Genomic DNA, 27,120 nt, shown 5'->3' on the forward strand with positions numbered 1-27,120 from the left:
TAAAACCGCGAGTTCATCTCTGCCTCTACAAACACTCTTGAAGTTTGTGATACTGGTCGGCAGCTTGGCCCCTGGGACAGATAAACGAGGGCGGTGGTGGAGTTTTGAAGATTAACTTTGTCTCAGACTCGATGTAAAGCACAGCATTAGATACAGCAACCGACAAATCAGACGGCGGCATGTTGAGAATTAATTGGCTGACAAGGCTTTCTTCATCGTATTTCAGTGAAAGTATTTCTGCTTCTTTTACTGCGGAAACCTTTGAGGGAAATGAGGCTCGTCTTTGTCTGACCTCAATTGTATGCCTGTCTGATGACTGTGTTCCTTTCAACAGAAGGAAGAAAGAGACCACAAACTCGAACGGAAGGTAAAAACTTTCACCTTGTATTTTATTAATTGCCCTGGTCCTCTCTGGCATTTGAAAAAAAAACCACTCTGCAGTTATTGAATATTAAACTGAGGATCAATTCAGCAACATTCCTTTTACATTTACTTAATCGAACAAAATAGAATGAGGATTATGACAAAACAAGATGGATTTACATTCCCAAGCACTTTAGAGTTTGGAACAGCATATTTCACCTGCTGTATTTGACACTCTGCCAGTGTTATTTTGGGGATATATGAAGCACGTGTTTCAGTGTGAGAGGGCCTTTGTGCAGGTGAGCTTAGGAGTGCTGAAGGAGCAGATGCTTGAACCAGCTTTGAGTTCTCTTAATAAATGTAGCAACTATCAGTGGTGTTTAGCAACCATTGAGATTTAACTTTTTTTGGCTTTGTTCAATTTTATTTTGTGTCACCACTCCCTGTTGACCTTTTCTCAGCTCGGTCGCTGCCGTGGATGGTCTCATGACCAAGGTTTTGAAGAGCTTTCACCTCAACTAGATCACCATGTCTGGATACCGCAAAGGTTTCAAAATGTCAGAAAAGTTTTAGTCTCCCTATCATTTTCCTGGTATCTACTCTTCTTTTCCTTGTGGGTCCAATGATGGCCACAAACCTTAACCATGCTTCTTTATTTTCATCCTTGGTCTTGTTTTGTATAGACTATATTTGGACGATATTGGACTTTATTATTTCGTAATGTACAAAACCTTTGTCATTGTACTTTGACAACATTAACTAACCAAATGAAAATGAAAGTATGCTCGTGTCACAGTCCCATACAACAGTTGTAAATGTGCCAAGTTATTAAATACGGAAGGCCGAGGACAAAGGCCTCACTCCAAGAACATTGGGTTAATGTAATGTATTTATCTTATCAGCAAAAGTTAACATGATGCCAGACATAGAAACGAAATTTCGTTGCCAAAATATAGTGATATGTTTTTGTACAATGACAATAAAGAAAGTCTAAGTCTAAGATCCTCTCCCTCGCTCTGTCCATGTGTTTGTGCTGAAGGTTGCATGGACAGTTTGCCCCAGTGATGAATATTTTAAGTCGCATAACTGGCTAATTTTAAGCAGCATATTGACTCTCAATCAAAAATGATCATGGTCTGCTGCTGATGGATTTTTTTTTTTTTTTTTTGTCGTAAATTACCCAATTTGACGTCCCTTTACTGTACAGTTCTGAACACACAGCTGCCAGCTTTTTACCGTAAAAACACATGCATTGACATTCCATGCAATACATGAAAGATGTATTTCGGGTTCTTCTGTTTCATTTCTTCCATGACTCAAGCATCATAAAATAATGTTGGTTTTGCATTGCCTTTGGTCCTGTGTTGTTTCTGTACTTGTTTCTCAAAGTTGCTCTACTACAGGATTCATGCAGCCAACAATCCCAGTTACACTTCTATCTATCAAGGTCTCATCCATATTTATAAGGCTTTAGAGATGATGTTATGAAACTTTATGATCATGAATGACAACTTATAAGGCGGTTACTAAAGTATTATCATGCGCAAAATTTGAGGGAGTAGTGTCATTTGTAATAACACTACACGGTGTGGTTAGGCTAAGGGTTGAGGTTCACTTAAGGTTATGGTTAGGGGGTTTTGAGTCAAAATTTTGCCCACAAAAACTCAGAACATTTTTTCTATGTCTTTACCATAATTTCCTCAACTTTACCAAAATGATTTTAACTCATTTGCACTTGGTAAATCACACGAAATGCCGCTCCACCCTCCATACGACGCTATAAACTTACAATTCTACTTCGTCTATTGTACCATATCTTCCTGTGCTGTCCAACTCACTAACATAGGCACTTGGAATTTTCTTTGCACACAGTTTGAGTCTGTCGTTGACAGGCCTGACAGAAATAAATGTCATTCGTCAAATGAATATTTAAACAGCATCAATGAAACACAGGTCTTCATGGCAGTCATGCTAGACATGTTATTAACAGCGTCATAATGTGGTTATTATTGGGAATAATTTTCCTTGGACAGATGACAAGGTCACTCCACTCCATTAAGGGTTTCTATTCTGATAAAGATCGATAGCTTGCTGGGCAGTTGAGAGGCTGGAGTCTATCCCAGCCGAAAGACACATAAGGACCAGCAACAAACTCGTATGCCACTGTTAGCCTCGCACTCCTCTCTGAAAATCCTTTTGCCGTTAGCATTGAACTGCGCACCACTGTTCTCCTCATGCTGAGTAAATGCTAGCAGCTGGTAAACTCATGAGATAGCAACAGTGTCACCAGAGCAGAAGGCCATTGGTTCTAATCTTACCAAGCTAGTCATTTTAAACCCTTAGACATGGTCCTTTTTTGCTTAAGTCACTTTGCATTAAAGTGTTACATATGATGCAATGTGTTTCACATTATATTAAAGTTTCTTCACACATTGGTGGAGCTGCCATCATGCGCATGTCGAATTTGATCTAATGTATGGGCAGCTCTGGGCTTAATAATCTCCAGCATGATGAAGTCACATTACAGTATATATCAGGTTACTATCAGATCATATTCTGTTTCACACAGAGCTCCAAAATTACCAAACAAAACGATGGGAAAAATCTATCTAGTGCTGCTCTTGTTATTGATATACATTAGGTGCAGCTCTGCCATTTGCCAAGTTCTTCATTGTACACATTTTTCTTTAAGTCAAGACAGAACTGAAAGAAACAACCTTCTTGGCGAATGCAATGGAAACTAAACAACCATGGTTTTGTTTACCAAATGCAATTTGAGTTTCTGGATTTGAACCAAAATGTAATTGGTTGTTTGTCGCTTCACTGCTGAATTTATTAGAATTCAGCCCGGCCATTTTCACATAATAACACCGACCAAACAACAAACAAGACTCTACGCATGACCTCCAGCGCCTGGGTGAAAACAGATCAAGGATCAGAGTTGTAAGTTATACGGAGACATCACAGAGATCAGACTTTACCCACTCCGAAGCTGCAGGGTGAAAGATTGAGATAAAAACATCTGAGACCCTGCTGCCATTATCATCACATCATCCAGAGCATCACTCCCCCACACCTCATTCACATGCTTTCAGGGTAAAATAGATTTCATTCTGGACTCATTCCTGCAATACATAGGTCCATCAGACTGTCGGATTGGAGCGGTGGCATCTCTCTTTTACAGGTTTTTTTTATACGTGCGGGTGATGTGGATTATGGGTTTGAAGGTCAGACTGGTGAAAGTGAGGGCAGCGGTATAGTCTCACAGCTCGGAGCGACTGGATTTGATTTCAATTCTCCTCATTCAGAGCCATTTTGTATTGATCTGACATCTGAAGGTCAATAGCGTGCGAGGTGTAAAAACAGCCTGAAATCAAACGAGCAGGTAAATTACTATCAATATCCAACTTGCAGTAGAGAGACACACTAGTAAATGCATATGTTTTTCCTTGCGATAATAGGATACAATTGCGAAGGATAGAAAAAAAGGAAAAAAATAGAGAATATTGATATCAACATGATCAATGAGGCGGTTAAACAAATCTCAATCTGTTTGTGGGATCGATTCAGATGGCGCTTTGGACTGAAAATCAATAACGCATATTTTTTTTCTGGCGTCAGTCAATGCTGGGTAAATAAACTAGATGTATTTCTGACTTGTTTACAAGGTGCTAGTCAGCAGCCCACTGGTTAGTGCCATGGGAAGATGGGTTCAGTTCCGGTACAGCTCGAGGCCATCTCAGCATCTTTGAGTTAGAATGTTACGAATCAGCTTGAATGAGACTTTCTTTTTCTCTTTTTTTTTTTCATCTTTGGATGTGAATACGTCGGTGGGTGTACGTCTCTGAGGGCTCTCTCATTGACTTGTCAAGGGAAACCCTTGACTCCAGCAAAGACCATGGTGATAAATCAGTGAAAGAAATGTGAGACACAGCATCCATTTCAGCGAGACACTGACTATTATGAGTGGATGAAATATGTGTGTGTCATTCAACGACTAAGGACACGCCATTTTCAACACATTCTTTTTCAGTGAGAGAAAACATACATTATCTATTGCACCTCAAGTATCAGTGCTACGACCCTGTAACGGAGAAGATGCACCCTATTTTTTTTTTTTACATGAATTTCAATTCAAGCTTAACAGGCACTGTCAAACCAAAAAAAAACAAGCGAAGACTAACTAGATCATGTCTACTTTCGGGAGGATTGCTTCGGTCATTCGGTAAGTAAAATTATATTGGTTCAGAAAAAAATAATTTTGAATTCAGGAAATTATCGACACTGGGAATGTGTTGTACAACACTTGATTTTAAATACGTAGGGACGCATTTTTGACTTTTTTTGAAGTGCCAGATGTGAAAATATTTCTTTGAAAGGTTTGTTGGTTGGTCCACACTCGTGTGTTTTTTTGTCTCGTAAAAGTACGAGTATCTATTGGGATGGTGCTCCTTTTTCACAAGTGACAATGTGACAATTGATTCTCAAACGTCGGTCAAACTGACTTTGTGACATCTTTTACTCCATTAAAACACCAATGCATCAACATCCAATGGCTGCCAGGCTGCGTTTGGCATCAGTACAGGACACAAAGGTTCACTTTCCCAACGTCAATATATTACGCCATGGGGGTGTGGATGGCCGACACAGTCCAATGAGCCTGGAGAAGATGACTTGACAAGTCCGACACGTCTGTGATGAGCTTATGTTGCATCAAACAACTTCTTCATGTTATTGATCTTAATGTTGTTCTTAATGTTGCTCATTTTGATTTTATCTAAATTAAAGAACTCAATTTTCGCCCACATTTCGCCAGCACTTCCCGCGTTTTGTGTTCCAGAGGTCAGGTCAACTTTTTTGTCATCAACAGCCTGGATGCTCCACCCAGTTTTAAACACTTGTTTAAACTTACCTATACGAAACCACGTACCGTTCCGAGTGGACATACCACAGAACCACTAATCACTGGTGTAAAGTATCAAGAGAGAGCGTCTTACAATAGCAGCTTAGTCCCTGAGTAGCTTCATGAGGAGACTGTGATGGAAGTCTAGAAGTAGTGCTATATTTTGAAAAGTAAGGGATTAAATTTCCTTTCATCGTCTAGTTTCCTGCAAGAACGTTGCTTTTGTCTCCAACCTGACGCTGTACCGCGAAAAATAGAACTCAAGCGTGGGTAAAAAAAACCAATATTGTTGTGAGTCTTATTCAGACAGGAAGTCAGCCAGTGAAAAGCAACGTAAATGCCAGAAATTTTCATAATAAAAGACATTATTCACATCTTACTGCGATAAACCAGTGTAAACATTGCACCATAACCGGCATACGTGACTCCGATGCTGCCAACGGAGCACTTCTTTTGTGATGTATGATGTGTACTTAACGTTGGAGGTCGAGTGTCAGCCCGTTCTTTATGAGGCACATCATAAACTCTATAAAGACATTGCGCTTTCAATACACGAAGTACCGGGTGACTGATGATTCTCGCATGATCATGATGACCATGACAGAGTGGATAACAACCACTTGGCACCACACGCCTTCGCTCCGCTTCCCGGTTACCAGTGGAAATTGATAACTCCGGTTCCACGTCACCTCCGCCACCGTACATGTTGGAAATTCGAGGGTAGGGGTTAGATTCTAGGAAGACTTCACACTTCTGTCTCCAGGGCTCCAAAGTCTGAGATGGGAACACTGACAAAACGGGCCCTGGCCAAGGACTTGAGCCCACCTGGAGAGCTGTATTTTAACGCTTCACATTTTTTGATGACAAAATGTGGTCAATTCGCTGAAAAAAAAACCCTCCATCTCATTTAGCCGTGAACAGTAGCATGAGAAAGCTCAGGAGGAGGGGAGGCAAAAAAAAGTAGATGTACAGTAATGTCCAGAATGATTGACTGCGTGAAATTTTGGGGATTCCTTGGGGTCGCAATGATGAGAGTGAGAGCTCTGATAATCCCTGAATATTTCATGGGTTAGTGGATTTTGTTGCTGGAGCTTTACAGCACGGCGGTTTCTGATGGAATTTCAAATATGGTCAGAGCTCCTGGACCACATGTCGTGCTAGTATATGTTGTAAGCCTAGGCTATTATTACAATGAAAAGAAACGCGTTGCAGGTGTAACTTTAGCTGTTTTGATATTCCAACAATGCCACTTCTGATGAAAAATGTCTAAATTTATTTGCTATTAAATGTCTCCACCATTTATTCTCACTGGCTCGTTCATCCATCTATCTTACCTGACGGCAAGGAGGGCTTGGAATTTTAAAATAAACCATCGCTGAGCTGCCACAGACCCACACCGAGCTGAAAATGCTCTCATTTGTATGCAAATAAGGGAAGCGGCGTACAGAGAGCGAGATAATGTTCACTTCAGAGCGGGCGGTTAATATTTAAACATGACATGTTTAGATGAAGATGGTAACATGGGGAAGCAGGCGGCGTTCGTCATGTTTGATAATAAAACCTTTGGGAGAGTCAGGAGATGAGACGCTGAATGTTGATGTCACTGTCGTGGAAATGAAGGTGCACGTGACGTTTCCGAGGCACAAAAGCTGCGTTCCATCGGACAATTGAAGCATCAAAGCGTCCATTTTCCTTATCCATTAGTAGGCGTTCGTGGAAAATACAGGAGAATATTTTATCTCCATTTTGACCATATTCAGGATCACAGTTGGTTATGTTTTGAAAAGTTGCATGCGTAGGAGTGGAAAGGAGTGTGTCTGTTTTTTGTTTTTTTTTCTCCGAAATAGAAAAGTGCTTCTCTGTAAAAGTAATACCAACTGATTTGAAGGTGAGGCTTTGAGTCGCAACGTTTGCTGCCGAGCACTTATTATTCATGTTTTGATCTTAATAGCCGTCACAGAAAGTAAATATGCTTCGCAGCTGGCATGCAGCCACACAAATAAGCGGAACCGACACGTGCCAGGATTTTGGTTTGAAACGCCGTCTGGGGCCATGACGTCATCGCCTGTGTGTGGACAGACATCATCTTATATGGGTTCTAGTTAGGGAAAGCTTGTGGGTCATGGATTTAGTCCTGCAGCCTCTCCGTTTCCCCTCGGCTCGGGAACTGGTACGGCTCTAGTTTTAGGTCTCAATCTACTGGTAGACTGGCAAGCTGGGTTCCACGCCTCTCCTTTGATGAAGCTGGAATTGGACGAGCGGGAACAGGCTAAAGAAGATGGACGAATCAGGATAGAAAGACATGAAGTATAAGTATAGCATCATCCTGGCCCTCAAATAAGAGTATTGCAGCACATCTTGCTTGTGATTTTTTTGCCACACACATTGCTGAGCGCATCTTTTGAAAGGTTGAAACTCATTATTCTCATTCTGTGTGACTTTTTAAAGTCAGGCGGACGTTGACGACTCCTTCGCCACAGACAGACTGAAGATGTCCTTTTCATTGTGTGGCATTTTACAGCAGCACTCTACGGTGTCATACTTCTTTTCCCGGAGGTGAAGTATTTGTGTAACATCTCTCACATCTAAAGCTAGTTTTATCAAGTATTAAAAAGGATCCTTGGAACTTATTATTCTCAGAAATCGTTTGAGAACTGCCTAAAGTACATTTTCATTTGCGGGCTAATTTGTTCTCTCACATTCACTACACCATCAGCCTTCATTTGTTGGTGGAATGGTTTGGATTCGTAAGTGAAGCTGCACATTATAATGAAACTGTCTAATCTTGGTGTCAGCATCTGTGTTGATTATTTCGCTCCATCAAACCTCCACTTTGCCATCTTTCCCTGAACTCCTTCCCAGCTGCATTGATGGTGGAGTTCTAACACGTTTTGCACCGTCATCTGCTGACCACCATCTTTCTTTCAGGACTACTCCAACACTACTCTATAGACAGGTTCTTGGTCCACAGTAATAATAAGGTGCCAAAGTAAAAGGTGCCAACAGAGGTGTGTTAGCATCACACAAATGTCATGGTGAACACCAGAGGTTCTTAACCTTTCTGATCTCAGGGCCCACCTTTCCCCAAACAAAAAGACCCAGGGCCCATTGAAGTAATAGAACTGATTCATTACTCTTGATTTCATTTTTGATCAACAACCATATTTAATCTACTTACATGTAAACAAACCAAAACCTTATGAAATGACATGAAACCATGTGATCATCGCCAAGATATTTATTTGTCATCATAAAGTCCACCCGGCAGCAGAACAAGGTGCAAGTCATATTCATCAAATTTACTAAAGAAAAAAAAGGAAAAAAATACCCTTGATGCAAACTGTTGAGAAAATTGGAAAAACTGAATAAAATATAGAATTTAAATAAATATTATAAAAGCATGTCTAAATGTCATCAAATAAAAATAATATATTTTATTTGAACTCCAAAGAAGATATAAGTGAAGTGTAAGTAAAATTATCGCCATTTCAAAACTGCTTCAACAGATGCTTTCTTGAACATTCTTTACTTGGAGGGGCAGCATCACTTTCTTTGTCATTTATTTGCGGCTGTCAAGTCAATTCAGTGACACACTACTGCCGCCATATGTGTCTAATGTATTAAAACTGAGCGTCTTGCGGCCCTCACGACCCAGAGGTGTAAAACAAAGCGGTCCTCTAGGAGGCGCTAGCGGCCCTATGGTTAAGAATCCCTGGCGTACACAACCCAGATAGCAAAAGACAATGATTCACTATTGGATTTAGTTTGAAAATATTTGGTTGAGGTTGAAAAATCAACATTGATTCAACTTTAAATAGATGTTATGATGACAACATTTGAAAAACATGTTGATTCAGCGGTGAATTACAGTGTTTTGTGGTGGGAATGAGTTCAAACTTCACCGTTGATTCTGTGTCTTTCTGTGACCTGGGAATCATAAACTGCAAAGCCTAGCGCTAGCAGAATGCTAACGCCACACAGAATAACACTGTTAGAGCTTGTTAAAGAATGAGCCGTATGAAGTTCTCAAAACTGAAGCGATACATTCATCATCACATACCCACGGAGCTGTATGGAGGCGGAAAGATAAAGATTGGCAGCCGTCGATGACTAAAAGAAAAGAGTCTGTGGTGTGCAGCGTCAGAGTGAATTTGAGCGAACGCACAAATGGAGTGACAGCTCGCAAGATAAAGAATAAACTGAATTTAAAAACAACGTTAACGCTGAAGCAATAAACCTCAGACACCAACTTAACATTATAAGGTGACACATTCGACGATAGTCGTCTCTGCTTGCAAGAAAACAGCCCATCAAACAGCAAAGCTTGAACACTGTCGTCTTTGTAGGTCACGAAATCAGCATGTGTTTGAGGTGATCTAGTTTATGGTGCATTTCAAATGAACTTCATTCTGAGCTAAGCATACATACTGAAGGTTCTTGCTGGCGACATGCAAGCAGCTTGACACGAGCAATACGTTGTCTGCCGACTTCTTCTCTTCAAACAAAGCCAATGGAGAGACCTGGATGAACATTTCACCTTCACAATATGACTTGGACATTTCTCTCAATCCCGCAGCTACAGCGAAAATGAAAAGAAAAAGTGAAGTAAAGTAAAACGTAAACTGAGAAAATTGTCGCTAGGCAACCCAGCAACAGATAATTGATAAGCAATAATGAAGAAGATGCAGCAGTAAAGTATGACCTTTGGGTTCTGTTACGCAGGCCTTTAAAAAATAAAATACAGAATCCATACAGCTATGAAGTTGTACTTGATGATGTGTTTGGAACTGCCACGATCCATATCCTTTATCAGGTTTCACGCAGAAACGCATGAATGTCAATACAAGTCTGTGATAGGTTCCTACTGGTTATTGCTGAGTGAGTTGCATCATGACATTTTCAATTTGTTGGGTTGAGCTGCTGCCTGAGATATCACACCAATCAATTTCCCCCTCAGTCTTTATCAGCCCACGATTGGAAGGGATGGAAGCCTTGACATTAACTTTATCTTCTGAGACCTCATTGATGATGAACGATGTTAAAGCATCTGACCTTCATCCTCTGTAATTCAATGAACCTTTGAGCAGATTTTATCTGCTAAAAACCGAGCGGGGCGACTGCCTCAACACGGCTCAACAACAACAACATTCTTTAGTCATTCCAGTGAAATAGAAAAGGGTTTTTCCTCCTCTGGACATTTCACTCACCCCAGGTTTGCCTTTCATTTATTCATTTTTTTGCCAGCATTTGCTGAGCTAATTTGCACAAACTCATTCAACAGGGCGCCATGTGAAACCAATTCCCATTGTGGCCTAAGGTGAACAAGTTTAGCTCTCAAACTTGAATTCACGCTTGTTCCAATCCTTGTCACCAGCTATATCGTAACGTTCTGTCCATTAAACTCAAATCGACAACAGTGTTGCATTGGCCTGAAAAGTGTTAGCAATGAGTGTAATTCATACATCGGAAAAATGGAGACTAAAGACGAGCACGTGGTGACTTACAGTGTTCTTACACAAGCGTATCACTTGAGGGTTGGTAATGCCTTTCGTGCTGATTTGCACATGTGCTTTGTGAATAGGTTTGATGACGAAAGCTCGCCAAATTTGTGCAACAAATGCAAACACAACATTTACTCAAAACACATCTGTAAAAGCTGCGACAAATTCAGATGCTACAAAACAACAACATTAAGCCGCAACATTACTACATAAAAGATTTGGGAAAGTTAAGTGTCGTGACGTCACTTTCTGGATTTCATAAATCTACTACGTTTGACTTTTAAAAGTCTTACAGTGTCAACGGGTCCATGTGTACTCTACGTGTATGACGTAGTAGCTCTCGCTGCGATTTTGTACACCGACAAATAATTCAAATGTGTATTGGGACTTGAGAATATTTTTCCACCTTCCAGGTTACCATGCATTGCTATTTCTGTGGTGTAGGCTTACACTGTGGGAACTTCCGTCGTGACTTCCCTTGTGGTTTATGTAGTCATGTTGCGGCTTAAGGTGGTTGTGTTGTAGCGTTTGAATTTGTTGCAGCTTTTGCAGTGTTGTGAGTTAATGTTGTCGTGTTTACATTTGAAATTCTTTGATCCACTGCCTTAAGCTGTTTCCTTAAGTCACTGTAGTTTCCGCCCACATTCCCCCAAAGGGCAGAGATCTGTTAAATATGTTCATACCTCATGTAAGTAAAACCAACAAAAAGGAGGGCGACAGAGGGAAAGGCAACATTTTAGCTACGTTGTATGAAACAGCCATCAAGGCAGCAGACTCAATATTAGCACGATTAGCAGGGACGCCTGGAGGGATCACAAAGGAAGAGGCTGGCACTCCAACCTTGGCCATCTCTTGCTGTGCAGGAGCAGCTGATCCGACTCCTCCCAGATAGCGGCTTATCACCGATCTCAAATCTGTTGCCAAAGCAGCCTGAGTATGACACCACTTCCCACGGCTCTACAGTTAAGAGACGGAACATAATAGCAGATGTCTTTGTCACAACTCCCTCGCACAGGTGGACAGATCACGAAAACTCACCTGTGAAAGGTGTAAAAATGTAAAAATGTATTTCATCCATGAAACCTTGTGTGGAGTGAAAGCTATCTTTTTCACACAGTGCAGCTCTGTGGCCACTTCAAAGAAACAATATGGCTTATATAACAAACACTCCTCCCGAGATGGAGGCAATAAGATCCTGAAGTGAAAACTTCAAATGAGAAAAGTTGCATTCATATTTGAAGGCAGCCTGGTTCTGAGTGTGTGTGATGTGCACGTGCGTGAGTGTTCTCGTACCGGCAGGATGTAAATAAAAAATGCGATAGATAAAAGGTGTTATTTGGCTGTGAATAGCATACATGCATAAATAATACACCTCTGAATAACTGATGAGGTGTCAATAAATTTGCTGCATCCCAACTTGCAGGTGTTAAAGCAGCATGGCCTTTCTGAGATGTGCACAACAAACATGTTGGTGACATGACTGCATTTTTAGCTGCCTGCACATTCATCATAACAATCTTGGTTTAGTTGAAGTTGAAACAAACGCTGCAGTATTCCGCTTCGATCGAAGCCATCGGATGGAAGCTGACACACCATCATAATTACACTCTAATAATGCATTCCTCCACATTTATTCCCAATTTCTAATGTGCTTCTGAGCCAAACACATTGCACTGAATTACTGTATAAGCTACGTAACGCTGGTTTCTAACTCACCTTCTGAACAGATGATATCAGCTAATAAGAGCATTCATCTTCACGACGTGTGCCAGAGCTGGAGTGTAAAAGCCAGGCAGCATGTGCAGCATCACTGTGATAAATATGGAAGAACACACACGCTCACACACGCAACACAATCTTAATAAGCCTCTGCCTCAGCTGAGTCTTCCCTAATAGAAGGATGTGGAGAACGGAACACTGAGGCTTCTCCCGCTGCGCCCAAATCCACTAAATTAACTTTGGGTGACAAAGTGGAAAATAATCAGGTAATACACTCTGCATGACATATAGCTATGGATAACACACGCACACACACACACGTGCACACAACAATCCGGGCTATAACGTTGGAATTTGTATCCCATTTTCAGTGAGGCAAGAGGAAAGCCTACATGGGATTTTTCTTAAGCTCTACAGGGAGCATATCTAATATAAGATGAACTAAAGTCAGAGAGGCGCTTCACTAAATATGGAAGTCACTTATTTGTCCAAAAATGTGTCGAATTTCATGAATCACTTATGTGCAGATATGATTAACTGTCACACATGTCGGAGGTTAATATGAGAATCAAACGAAGAACAATCCTCCTCCTCCTCAAGTCCGCCGTTTTTCCGAAGCCGTCGCTAATCTCATGTTTAAAGAAGTAGAAGGAGTAGTTCAGCGCGTGCTCTGTAAGTAGAGAGGTAAACCTCCGAGCTTAATGGACTTTGGTCTCATCCACGGTGCAATTAGCTTGATTCACCGTCTGATCCCAAGTCCAACAGAGGGGCACGAGTCAATTCCAGTTGATGCTGGACGACTGTCCTGACACCTTGGAAAGGAACATGTGTTATCGGGGCGAAGCGGGATTTTAAAATTGACTGAATCAAGTACTGTGAAGTTTGAAGAGGATTTCAGAGTTGGCTTAACATGCTGTCATGTTTTTGTTTTCATTAACACTCTGGCAGCCGAGTTGTGAGTGAGCTGGACAGAGATCGAATTTTCAGTCTTGCTAGATTTTGAGCTCACTAAAAATTCTGAATTTTTCACGCTCAAACTGAATGTATGGAGAAGTGGCGTATCTTTGCACATGAGTTTGAAGTCATTTTCCCTTGTTTGCAGAGGAAAACAAAGTGGCCATTTGATCAAAGATCCCATCTTACCTCCCCACCTTCTTCTGCCACTTATCCGGGGTCGGGTCGCGGAGGCAGCATTCGGAGCAAGGACGCCCAAACTTCCCGATCCGCACAAACCTCCTCCAGCTCATCCCGCGGGATCCCGAGGGGTTCCCAGGCCAGACCAGAGACATAATCTCTCCAGCGAGTCATGGGTCTTCCCCGGGGTCTCCTCCCAGTAGGACATGCCCGGAACAAGTCAAGGGGGCATCCGGATCAGATGCCCGATCAGATGCCCGAGCCACCTCAACTGGTTCCTCTCGATGTGGAGGACCAGCGGCTCCACCCCGAGCTCCTCCCGGATGACTGAACTCCTCACCCTATCTCTAAGGGTGCGCCCAGCCACCCTGCGGAGGAAATTAATCTCAGCCTCTTGTATCCGCGATCTCATCCTTTCGGTCATAACCCAAAGCTCATGACCATATATGAGGGTGGAACGTAGATCGCCTGGTAAATCGAGAGCTTGGTCTTGAGACTCAGCTCCCTCTTTACCACGACGGTCCAATACAGCCACCGCATCACTGCTGCCGCTGCACCAACCCGTCTATCAATCTCACGCTCCCCTTTTCCCTCACTCAAGAACAAGACCCCGAGATACTTAAACACCACCACTTGGGGCAAGAACTCTCCCCGACTGCCACGCGGTGTTGCAGAGACGCGTCAGCCATGACAGCCCTACAACATCCAGGGATTTCAGATACTCAGGACGGATCTCATCCACCCCCAGGGGCCCTACCACCGAGGAGCTTACGAACAATCTCGGTGACTTCGGCCCGGGTGATGAAAGAGTCAACCGAGTCCTCAGCCCCCGCTTCCTCAATTGAAGACGTGACGGCGGGATTGAGGAGACCCTCAAAGTATTTCTTCCACCGCCCAACAACATCACCAGTCGAGGTCAGCAGTCCCCACAAAACTAGGGGCACTGCAGAAAAGTGTCACATCAGGCAGAAGAGGCAGCTTGAATGAATTTCTGGTGCTGTTTCGTGTTTGTGATTGACTGAGCTATCCTCTTGAAAGGGCACTATGTCGGAGAGGCGTCTAATATGAGTAAGCATATAAACAAAGTGTTTTATATCAAATACAGATTCTCTATGTACATACAGACACTCATCGCTTCAAAAGATTGTCTGCTATTATTGATTTATATTAACTATCTTTACATTAATAGATAGAAAATGAACTAATATACACTCAAAGAACATATCAGAATAATACAATGTTGAGGCATGACAACACTTTCTCCAGTTTTATAATATTTCAGCCACAAATTCAATTTCCATTGTCCTTCTGTCTGTGGCGTGACGGCTCTCACATTAGCCGCAGTATACAATCTTCCTCTTTCATGAGGAAATGTAATTGCCCACACCTGCCCAATAGCTGGGCGGGAACTGTATTCCGCAAAACACGTATTTTGAAACCAACCAGGGGCTCCTCTGATGTGCTTTTGCCGCTTAATGTCTTTGGACTTTAACTTGACTTGCATTCATCCCAAGCATTTAGTGTCTAATTGCTCATTTTATTATCGTGTAAACGCTCTCCACATATGCATGAGCAACACATTCCTCTTTTGACCCTCAAAGAGTTGTTGCTTTGAATGTGTTTCCCTGTTAACACATGCTTCAATGTACCGTGGTCGTAATAATGGTGACGTAAATGAAGCGTATCAAAGGGACGCCAGACCAAAGAGAAGAAATAATACAATTTCCCTTGGCTTTTCAATTAGGATTAGGGGACATTTTCACAGCTGCATCCACGGAAGTAATGGAAGGAGCGTATTAAGCGTCTGAAGATTCAAAAGCACGCTCGCCTCGAGCAGAACCTTCACATCAGCCTTTCAATTAACGCCTCACCACTGCAGCCAGTGTTTATCACGGTACACCCCGACCTCTTCATTGCATACAGTCAGTGAGTCAGATATACACGACGTATGTGCCCACTCGCCCACATTATTCCACGCCGTTGACTTGTGGAACAATGGCTGAACCATTAAAGGTTTCCTCAGTAACACAACCTTGTGTTGAAAATCCGAGGAAACAAGTGGTCCAGTGGTCCACAACAAAGTATATACACTTCACGATCTTGTCTCGTGTGTTTGCAATATGCAGCAAAATATATGCAATAAATAATAAACAAACAATCGTCTGGATGAGACAAACATATATATATATATATATATATATATATATATATATAGAGAGAGAGAGAGAGAGAGAGAGAGAAAAAAAAAATATATATATATATACACTACGTGGCTCAGCTGTCCAATCTTTGAAAACACAAATATGTATCAGTGAATTTGCCAAGTGACACAGTTAAACAACACAGGAAGAGCCAGCTCGCAGAGTGATTTCAGCTCAGAACCACAACAATGTGATACAACAATGACACCATTGCTACACTGTAATCCTCTTGACAAACATTTTTAAAGGAAGCCCGAACAATCCTGCAGGGAAACCTTCAAAATGAGGATTAAGAAATTGTGCAGTAAGAATGTCCCAGAGCAGCACAATGTCAGGAGGCGACACATTTCCCGTAAGGCCTGGAACCCAGTGGATGCTAATTCGATGTGATTTGTTTCGAAGAGCTGGCTCTTTCTTTCCACGTCTAAGCTAAACATTGAGGTTGAACACACTTGACCTACTCTGATGTGCATAAGGCTGCCTAGCGAGTCCCGTGAAGCGAATGTCAAGTTGTTTGTGGTGATGCAGCTCCTGCTGGCTAATGTGTACATGACAAATCCAAAATAAGCAAAACTATTAGGTTTTGCATGATGTAGACCACACAACTTTCTTGGTGGACTATGTTGTCTTGTCGCCTGAACTGTTGAAAGGCAGCATGCTAGGGTTAGCTACGTGATGTCGCCTATTATGAATCATTTTCCGATCGATCGTATGAAAGCTTGCTATAAACATTAGCAATGCTCATTATCATTTTTGACAAGTCGGAATCTCGCTTATTCAAATAATTTTTTTCCACGTCCATCTTCCACAGACAAGTCCAACTGAAGCTTATCAGTAAGATCATAGACCAGAAAATGATCGATCTGAAGTACTGGGCCTACCGTTACACTTTAGTTAAGTTTAGTTAAACTTAAAGATTCCCTGACATGAAGTCAACCTAGACATAGAAAAAGAAATACTGTGTAAATTACATCGTGATGCAGATGAGTTTGGTCATCATAGCTGGAGGCAAACACCGGCACCATCTTGTGATATAACTGGAGGTACCAACTGTGTAAACAACCACGGCTGAGTGAGGATGTTGGAGGCAAAAACAGCAAAGATTTGAGTGATTTGTCAATAAGAGCAGAAGAGCAGGTGCACGTAAATAGACTTCTTGTGATTTAGTTATACTCTGTAACATCACAAAAGTGAATAAATACGCTGGTGCTTCCTGACCACAGGAAAATGTGTGGTCCCAACTAGTGATGGGAATTGATAGGATTCTAACAACTCTGATCTCGATACTGCTTTACAGGCCAAATAGTAGCGATAGATTTAGGTTAGGTTTTAGGTTTTAGATTATAGCAATTCCTATTATGATAGTACTCACTGAAACCGGTCCGTAACGATTGTCAGTTTTTAAAGAGTCAAGTCAGGATCACAAAGGATGCTTTTAAACCTCCTGATCGGTTAACTGTGTTGCACAAGGGAACTTGAGAAACTGTCATTTAGAGTCCAAAAAGCTCCATGGATTTAGCATCTGTGAAACAAGAATGTGTGGTGCTGTCTGATCAGGAACAGGAATGAATCCTAGAGTAGAGTCGGACTTGACAGTTGGGACACGAAATTCACATTTCCTTACCTTTCCAGAGAATCTGACAATTTTTGAACCAGTTCTTAATAGGAACCAGTTCACGATGCCCATCCCAAGTCCAAACTTTACTCCTTTTTGTTAAAGCTAAATTCGAAATGAATGAACAGCCTTCTTCCGCCTTTTGATGTCATTTTAAGGTGACATTTCATCTTGTTCAGAATATATTAGAGGCCTTTTAAACTGACCCTGCCATAGTTCTGGAGTCCTAAACCAAAGGTGTGGGAACAAAAACTGCCTTTGAACTTTTGTCTCATTAGCAAGACGTGCAGACATTAGCCAAATGACCATTCCCTACTGAAAGAATTCCATTTATTCTCTGATCTGAAATGATTCAAAACCTAACAGTTTTTCTAAAAATCAGCATGAACAAAACACAAAAATATATATTATTAATGACACGATAAATATTGCACATAAATTCCTCCTCAGATAGAAGCATCCTTGACAACAACAAAACTTTTTCTTTCACTTCATTCAACATTCATGATCTTTTATTTTCCTTGTCCTTTAATATGAACACTTTTGAATTTCAGTGTAAATTAACATGAAAAGCAGGCGGCCTATGTTGTAGTCATCTCAAAGAAGGAGGAAGCTTCTTTCCCTTGAGCACCTGAGAAAGAGCCACTTGCTGTACCGTGCTATAGCTGTGTGTACTGATACTCGAATGGCTTAATCCTGTCATTAATTCCTCTAAGTACTTTAACCAGCTCTGCGATAATAAACAAAATCATAATTCTCCTTCACAGTGCAGGATGGTTGGACAAGCCTCTGTCTTTTCAGGATTAACAAGAGCCTATAGTTGGATGAATAAATACATTTTTGTGTTAAAAATAAATGAATAAATACCAGCATTTTCACTTTGCCAGTGTTTTATAGAATAAGATTGAGAGAAAGAAAACATGAGCAAGAAGTGAAACCTCGATTTACTCGCTCAGTTGAACCAAGCTAGAGTCCTGTTTCATAGGATACCACCTTCGCAAGCTGAAGGAAAGGTCGTGTTGTGATGAAGGACGGAGCAGTACCTGCACATGAAGTCAAACCAACAACAGGAACAGTGTTATTCATTAAAGAGCAGTTTTGTTTTGATGCCGAATTAAATTATGCCAAGATCATTGAGGAATCTTATGAAACAGGTAAAGGTAGCTCATTAGTGGGGAAGTTATCGGAGGCACCTGCTCACTAATGTCGTAACCTTTTCTGCTAATTATTCCATACCTCGCATGACTCCTGGCCCCGAGTCGCCGGCTTGCTTCTGAACCCAGGTGGGAAAATGATCCGAATGCTATTTAAGTTAAAACACTTAGCATATGAATGTGTATAGCTGGGTGCATAGCTGTACTTCCTCCCGTCGACCACAATTTTTCCCACATAGAATTTATGTGACAAGGCATATGCAGGATATGATCTACATTCAAACTCAGTACATCACTAAACGTTCAGTCTATTTCTAATCGAATTGATACTTTGAATTGTATTGATGGAGTCTTAGAAAGTTTATGGGTTGAAGCGAATCAATTCCCAAAGAGCCTTTGTGTCGACTATAGTGCGAGAGAAAAATAACTCCATCGCAGTAAGACAAAAAGCAGTCTTGCTCGGTAGCAACTCATTGGAGAGTCACAATAGAGGATGTATTGCGACGTGTAGGAGAAAAGGATTCGGGGCACAGCTTTGACAGCGACGATAAGGGACTTCAAATCAGGCACTGGAACCAGCTCTAACCTCCAGCTGACTCCAAACTTGCTGTATTACTCTTCTTCTACCGCAATAATAAAAGCATTATTATGTGATCAAGACAAGGAATTATTAAAAGTTTTGCACAATGGCGCTTTCACTCGCAACCTCCTTTGTGGGGCTCACAATGAAGCTCGCCTAACTAATACTAAGAAAGTTCACCAGACCCCGGGAATGGTTGAGCACTTGCATGAATCGGAGGTCAATGCAGTGCATTGGTGAAATGAACAGATTCTCACAACAAAGTTTTTTTTTCAATTGTCTTCTTAAAAGGGGACTTTAGTATCCAAGTCAACGTTCTTCATTACGCGATGAGCCAGCTGTATCTTTCCCCATGTGACGTCCCTCGCTTCACATCATCTCCTTAAGGCCCAGTTATGCTCTTTTCACGTACGAAAATTTGCCAGTCCATTTCAAGCGATGTTGCTGTCACTGAACAGATGCTTTGATGTGTTCCTTACGTTGGTATTGCTGTTCACCAATATATCCACCAGGGGGCGCAGCCCAGAGTCAATAATTTATGACAACAACAAACTCCAAAACCAACATGGCGACTGTGGAATAAATAAATAAAATAAATAAATTAAGATGAAACAGAGGTAGCGCTGTAGGAGGCGGTGGTCGGTGAGGCCATTAAATATATTGTAACTGGAGGATGGAGAATTTTCACTATTGTTGTGCCTTCTTTGTGTGTCATTAGAGCTACATATCAGGTTGTAACAGCAACACTACCCCCATCGTGTCTGGCAGAACTGCTGCGTTTGGTCCGTATCCATAAACTGTGCAAAAATATGGACGAAATGAACGTAGAACTAGGACAGAAAGCTCCGTCTTTATCTGCATCAGTATGGAATAGTGACGTTTAAAGGGCCTTTAAACGTCACTTGATATATTCAGGACCTTAGGTGGCCATGAGACTAACTCAGGTACTGTGCGTGAAAACTCTGGTCATTTAAAGTGCTACTGTATGTGTACCAAGTGACATTGTTCAGAAAGAAACAACTGCCTCTCCAAGGCCAACTCCTTTGTTGACGTGATGCCTGTGGCATCAGGGTCTGCTGTGGAAGGCAGAAGATGTGATTCAATTGGTGAAAGCCTAATGTGTCGACATGCAACGCAGAAGGCTGCCTTTACTCTGAGATGCAGAAGTGCACTTGAAAATAGTGCTTGACACATTAGGAGTGAGAGTGAGTTCATGTTTGTGCAGGTAAATGCGGCTCCTCTAACAAACAAGGCAGCGCTGATCCTATGATTTGTCATCCAACACACCCAGACTCCCAACCGACTCCGGCTGATAACCAGCTCATCTCTCTTACTACACTTCTGCTCTCCCCTCAGTGGCTTCCAGTCGGATCAGAGCAAGCCTTTCGTCCAGGATATTTTCTTAAAACCTACATCTGAGCCCGTCCACTCTGCTCCACATGAGCCAATCAGCTTGCTGTTCCCGCTCACTGAGAGGATAAGTCACTCTCCTCAATTACTTTGTCTTCATCGCACACAATTCCCATTTGTGTCCGAAGAGCAGAGAGCCCTTCACATCTCTTCTACTTGGCCACAGTGGCAATGAAGTATTCTGAGTTTTATTTCAACCATTCTCTCTGGCCCACATGTATTAGCACTCATTGGTTTACAGTTTTACTTTATCAACCTGGGAGTAGTGATTCCCTTTTTTTATAGAATGATGTTTCAGCCAAAACGTCAAGATTTTCAACATATGCTGTGTTGGACAACTCAGCACTGGATCAAATACCAACTGATCTGGGCTCAGACTTTACACAGGGTATCTAAAAATACCGGGCTGGCCAGAGAACGAGGGAGAACTGGGGCACTTGCATTTGCAGAGGGAGAGGTCTTCTGTTGTTTGAATTGAGGCCTCTTGTTGAAAATAACTGACTCGCTTGTTCGGACATTTGTTCCTAGCTAACAACCCATTTATAAAACAGAGTGCTTAAAGCCGGTGACTGATGCTTAATCTAGTACAGGCTGCCAGTGTTGTGTGGTTTTGCCATGATTCGTTCACGTCCAACTACAATGAGACGATGCCTTCTTGTCGTCACTCTCTCATTACATGACACACATTTTAACATTTTAACAAACACAGAAAAGCCCGTCCACATTACTACAGTGTTTGCAAACTGCACGGCAGATTTGTTGGTTGATACAGCTAACTGTAACTCGGTACGATATATATGGTTGAGGTAGTGGGTTGCACCCTCTTCAGTAACTAGGTGTCATCGAAGTGAGGCTGGCATCACCGCCTCATGAGCTCTTGAGATAAGGAATGTCTGTCATAAAGTTAAGTTTTCCTATTATAAGTTTGGGGCTCTCTAGCTGTCACTGAGACTGACGGCCGACCCTTTTGTCCTCATCCTCATGAATCCACAGAGGAAGGACAAAATATGTTCCTCTGTGGAGGAAAGTACAAATGAAGGTTCACAGTGGGATGATATTTATGCCAGATGAGGCTCATGATGAAACATACCAACAGATTTTACAGCTTTAAAGGTTTTGAGGCGGCAAAGAAAAATTCTGGATATTAAAAATGATGAAGAGTATATGGGTTTAAATGAAATATTCAGTGCCTGAAGCCACCCAGCCAGTCCTTAGAAGACATTAAAAAAGTTCAGATCAATCACAGAAAGTGAAATTCTGTAGAATTTGAGTAAAACCTGAGAGCGTCTGTGACTGCAAAATATGGTGGAGATGCTGGGGGTATTGCAAAATACTGCTTTGTGATGGTTTTTTTTTTTTCCCCTTTTTTTTTTTTATTTTTTAAATCAGATTTTGTACTTGCTGATCAACAAAGACTGTACTGAGTCTCCTGTGTGAAAATGTGAGGGGAACACATGATATTTATATTCACATATGATTTTTTATTATTTGAATGAATTCAGTGGAAAATACAGTGACATTTCCTCACTAAAAATCAGAATCTTGTTGGACTTATTCTCACCTGCAAAATCTAATGAGCAAATTTAAAGCTTCATTATAAAGACAGTGAGGCAGATGATGGAACTGATGCGTTGTACGTCTGCTGTGTCTCAGCTGTCTGAGTGATGGAGGAAATTGGACGGACAAAGGAATATGTTTCCTGGTATCTCACTGACAGACTTTCCTCACATCAGTTTGCCGTGTTTGTGTGTTGTTGTCCAACTCCCGCTGACTCTTTCTGTCAGGTGGGGAGTGAATGCACCTGTTAGATTGACAGCGATCTCTAGACAAGCGACCAAACCAAATCAAGTCTTAAGATGAGAGTCATAGTAAAACCCACCCACACATGTAAAACAGCAGTCCACTTCCGAAAGTCAAATATTGTTTCTCCAACTGCTTCTTCATTCTTAACAATGCAGCATTGTAATGTATTGATGTGTCACCTTGACAACACAGACACCAAGCTCTCTCGCCATCAAGTCAATGACATTGTTTGGAGCAGGGATTTCAGAAATATTTTTCTTTCCCAAAAAACTGAGTTCCTCTATAAAAGTGCTGCTTATCTACTTTGTATTTTTATAACTTACACAGATATCAGCAAACCACGACAGTTGATAATTTGGCTCGCTGCTCTGGAAGAATTAACATTTTAGATGGTGTCACATTGATGTGACTAAGAACCGAAAGCAATACAGAAAGTTATTAAAAAAAAAATGTCATGGTAATAATCTCACGTGCAAGTTTTTAATTTCAAAGATTCTGTGCTAAATGAAGCTCTGCCCGAAAGAGCAGTCCATAAAATAATGCCAGGATTAAAGCAGAGTGGCCTGAAGGAAATTAAACTTCATTCCCTATCGGTTACCTCCGGTGAATAAAAGATAAGGGTCATTTGGAGGTCAAGTGTGATTCCTACACAAATCTCTTTTATGAAAGATTAAAGAACCCACTGATTCTGGTTTCTTTAGACATTGTTTGAGTTTTCCTCTGGTGCCTGATCCCTGCAAGCGTGATGAAAGTGTCACATTCATTACTCTTGTTATCCCCCGTCCATACTTCAAATACTACCGCTGTGATGAGTCTGTTCGACCAGTTTGTCCTCTCACACTGGGCATGTCTGATGAAATCCACAGCAACAGCTCATCACATGGCCCAAATCTGCACGAGGTCTCCCAAGGTTGTTCTTTTTGTCCATCACAGGAAGAAGACACTCATTAATTCCCGTTGAGCAGAAACATAAGGAGAATGTGTCTGCGCTGAGTGAGATTGGTTTGCTTTAAACTCTGAGGTGGAAAAAAAAAAACGAAACAAGACACGCTGAAACAAGGAGTCATCATATTTTAGGATTCATATATTCATGAGTCATTATTTTTCGCCTGCGTCTGGGTCATCTGGGCTGTATTACCACGATGATTCTGTTCAGTTTGTCCTCTGCCAGGGTTCTAGATGGATCTGCTGTCTATAACGTTCTTTGCTGATTTCACTTTATTATAATTATGTTGTTGCCTTAATCACACTGGAGTTTTTCAACAACCAAAGTCATTGAGTATTTCACAACCACGTCACAGCGACACGATCTGAGTGACAAATGTGCCGAACACTGCAGCCACAACAGGTGTCACCTGGATTGACACCACTGAAGCGTCATGAAAGTGTCGGAAGTGTCCCAGCAACCCATCCTCACTCCCATGGCTTCAAATATTGACTGTGGGAAAGTGGATTTCTGCATCCTATAGAGACAACAAAGGCAGCCATTGGCGTTGCACGTGGACACATACACATTTCAATGGACTAAAAGTGTGTGTCACGCCGGGGCGCATGGAGATAAATTCCATATCAGAAGTAACTCGCGGGGAGTGCGAGGGACAGGGAGACATACGGAAGCCCTCTTTACTGAATCGTATTGGATGTCAATTGTTATTTATAGCCCCTCATGATATGTCACCCCTCCTTAGTGACGGTACCATACAGTCACTGTGACTAAACCTCACAGCCGTTTGAAGGGCTTTAAGCAGTTAATAGCAACTGACACATTGTTACATGTGAAATAAATGGAAAGCCATGCCACGTTTTACCTAATCCCAACCTCCGTCGCTAAATGTAGAATGAGTGGAGCGCCATCCCATGGCTTACTGAACCCCACTGTCGCACTGCCAATATGCTTCAATATGCAATACCAAACGATGCCCTTACAGTCAGTTTGGGATGCAAAAGGCAACTTTCCCAAAGTCAGCATTTTACCATGGGAGTGACAATGTGTTGGTCGTAATGAGGCCTTGCTTTCCACCTAGAAAAAGAACACACCAGCAGCGTTTCAGAGCCGAGCGTCACCGCTGCAGCTGGATGATGCTTTTTTGTTGTTGTTGTGAGATAGTCGACGCACTACTGGCATTCAAAATGAACAACAGACCAGTCGGGTTGTTTGGCCAGTCTGAGCCATGTTTCACGTGGCCACCCTTTCTTGGATCACAATTGCGTGAACAGTTCCCTTTACTCTGGGCTACTGAGCAGCAAAAGTCAAAAATAGAACGGCCACGTATTTAAGATTTCATCAGACCACTTCTGGAACACTTCCAACAGCCGCAGAGCCAACAGGACTGTCACAGCACTTCTGTCTCGCAACACAGAGATGTCTTTGGTGGAAATTATTTTTTCTAAATGTAGAGAATTGTTATTACAAGTGCATGTTTATTTCAGGAAATATCCTATTTTGGAGGATTCAGAGAAGACAAGGTGATGAGACATGCACTCCCAAGTCTGCTTCAATTACGTCCACACAGAAGGAATGGTAGTGTTCCTGTCTCAACTGAGAAGACTCTTCATAGTAGTACACTTGAGAGTAGTTCACTTGTAAGTGGCACACGCCATGTGGCTCACAATCGCATGATACTGTAGTGACTGTCAGGGATGCTGCTGGAAGAGTTGCAGACTTCCAGCTCTGTAATACTGTTGTTTCATCTGGAGCTGTCTTCCACAGTCCTAAGAGCTGTGGTGCACTGTGTACACATGTTGTGGGTCCGTGGGTGGATGCTGCAGTGCCCAGGAAATGCTGGCAAGAACACCCAAAAGCCACACTGAAAGTCTCCAGCGAGTGGTTGTTTTGAAACTTGAAAAATGCTAAAAACAGTATTCAAGATATAATATAATAAATAATGTGTACAGTGTAAACCACTCCACCCACTCACTGTACCCACATCACAACCTCGATTTCCCCGCATCTCCGGCAGCTTCCTGACAGCCAGCCTCCCCTCATGAAGCACCAAATACAGCACTAACACAGCATCACATACATTTGTAGCTGAAGATTTGTGGTCATTCTTTTACCACAAGAAGTCAGAGAAAGCTGGGAGGAAATAAATGGCGCTTCAATGCATTTATGATAATTGAGGTCAGCGTCCTTTTAAAGCAGAAACTTCTGAGACAAACAATCCCCGATGACTCCTCGTCCTCTGAGCTTTGTCATGTCTCACCTGCTTCTCACCTCGACGTGTTCGATCAGCTGCAGTTAATGGAATGTGGCTGGCTTATTTGTTTAAAGAAAGAGATGCGGCGACTGCAGATGAGTCATTCCACTCTGTTGAATCGTTCTCCAGGGAGCAAGGTGGAGAAATCCTGCGTCATGAAATATTCATATGATCTTCAGTCTCCCACCCATGATGGAGGATGAAGTCATTCGTTCATTCAAAGAAAAACAGATTCAATTGTTATCATTTTTCAAAAACATATTGTGAATTGACATCACCATAAATATCTTACTGTCATATAACTCTTGTATGTCTCAACACGAAACTATTTCAGTAACCATTTTAAAGAATCTATTACCCTCCATTTTCCACTCTGGTCTACTATACCTTACTATACTGTCGGTTCTGTTTCCACAAAGCACATATAATGGTGCAGTTCAACAAATGTACATGACCGACCAAGTAAAGCACCTGATATGTGCTGTACAACATCTTTATTCACTGTTTGACGTCACGCATTTCAGACAAAAAGGCCTTTCAGAACATTAACATTTGCTCAGTTGTCATGTCGCAATGTTTCAATGTTTCAATTCAATATTAAAATATTGACCAACACTTGGAAACATGTTTTATCAGTTTTAAAAATGTCATTTCATCTTGATGTAGATAAGTAATCAGATTACTCTCATATAATGTATCTTGTTACTTTAACTTGCAACTGAGTTAGAAAATAAGTTTTCACATTCCCCAGTGATGTCAACCACATCCCTTTCTTGTAGCTTTATGTCTGTTTTTGACATTCTATTTTACCTTTCAATGTCATTAAAAATTGTTAACCTGGCCCTGCGCAGAATCATTCTCTCAGCATAACCTTAGCTTTGTGAACCTACTGTTAGTTTTGTCAGGGTGTCTCACTTCTCCTGTTGGCCACTGAGAGGCAGGTAGTGGTAGCCTGCAGGACACTGGTATCTCCGCACCCTGCAGCGCTTACTCTACTTCAAAAGAAGAAAATAGTGAGGAAAAGTGTCGCCTGTTCAATAAAAAATTGAATGACAATGTAAACTAAAAAAAAAATTAACTTTGATTTCAAACTTTGGACAGAAACAGATTCTTCGGCATGTTGCCTTTCAAGATCGTGTTGTTTTTAGTGGGTCATATCGGCGCTTCGGTTGTTTGTGTCACTGGTTGACACCTGAGCTGTCCACATGCTGAAAACACGCCTTGTTCCATACCCTAAGATGCGTTTTTTTTCAAGGGAAAACTATGATCATCACACACACAGACTTGGGTGTGTATAACCAACATTCTGGTCCAACTTACTTTACACAGCAAACCAATCGGTACACTCTCGAGCTGTCTGTTACTCTGCGTGTCTTTGATGTTATGGAGCAGCTGGGGAATCTAAGGCGCTGGGTTGATTTATCAAAACAGCACGGGCGATTGTGAGAAGCCCCAGACCTGGAGTCAGCACATGCTAGTCCCCCTGCAGCAGACGTCTACAGGCATTATCACTTATCCATAGGATGCCTTTGCCGTGAGA

General features: G+C 41.7%; 1 protein-coding gene across 1 annotated transcript in view; it reads right to left on the reverse strand.

Annotated features, from left to right (window-relative positions):
- The window catches only part of grm8b (glutamate receptor, metabotropic 8b), a 172,361-nt gene that overhangs the window by 85,287 nt on the left and 59,954 nt on the right, over positions 1–27,120 (reverse strand). The gene's annotated exons all lie outside the window — the stretch shown is intronic.

This window comes from Synchiropus splendidus, chromosome 14, assembly GCF_027744825.2.
Source record: "Synchiropus splendidus isolate RoL2022-P1 chromosome 14, RoL_Sspl_1.0, whole genome shotgun sequence".
Lineage (NCBI taxonomy): Eukaryota > Metazoa > Chordata > Actinopteri > Syngnathiformes > Callionymidae > Synchiropus > Synchiropus splendidus.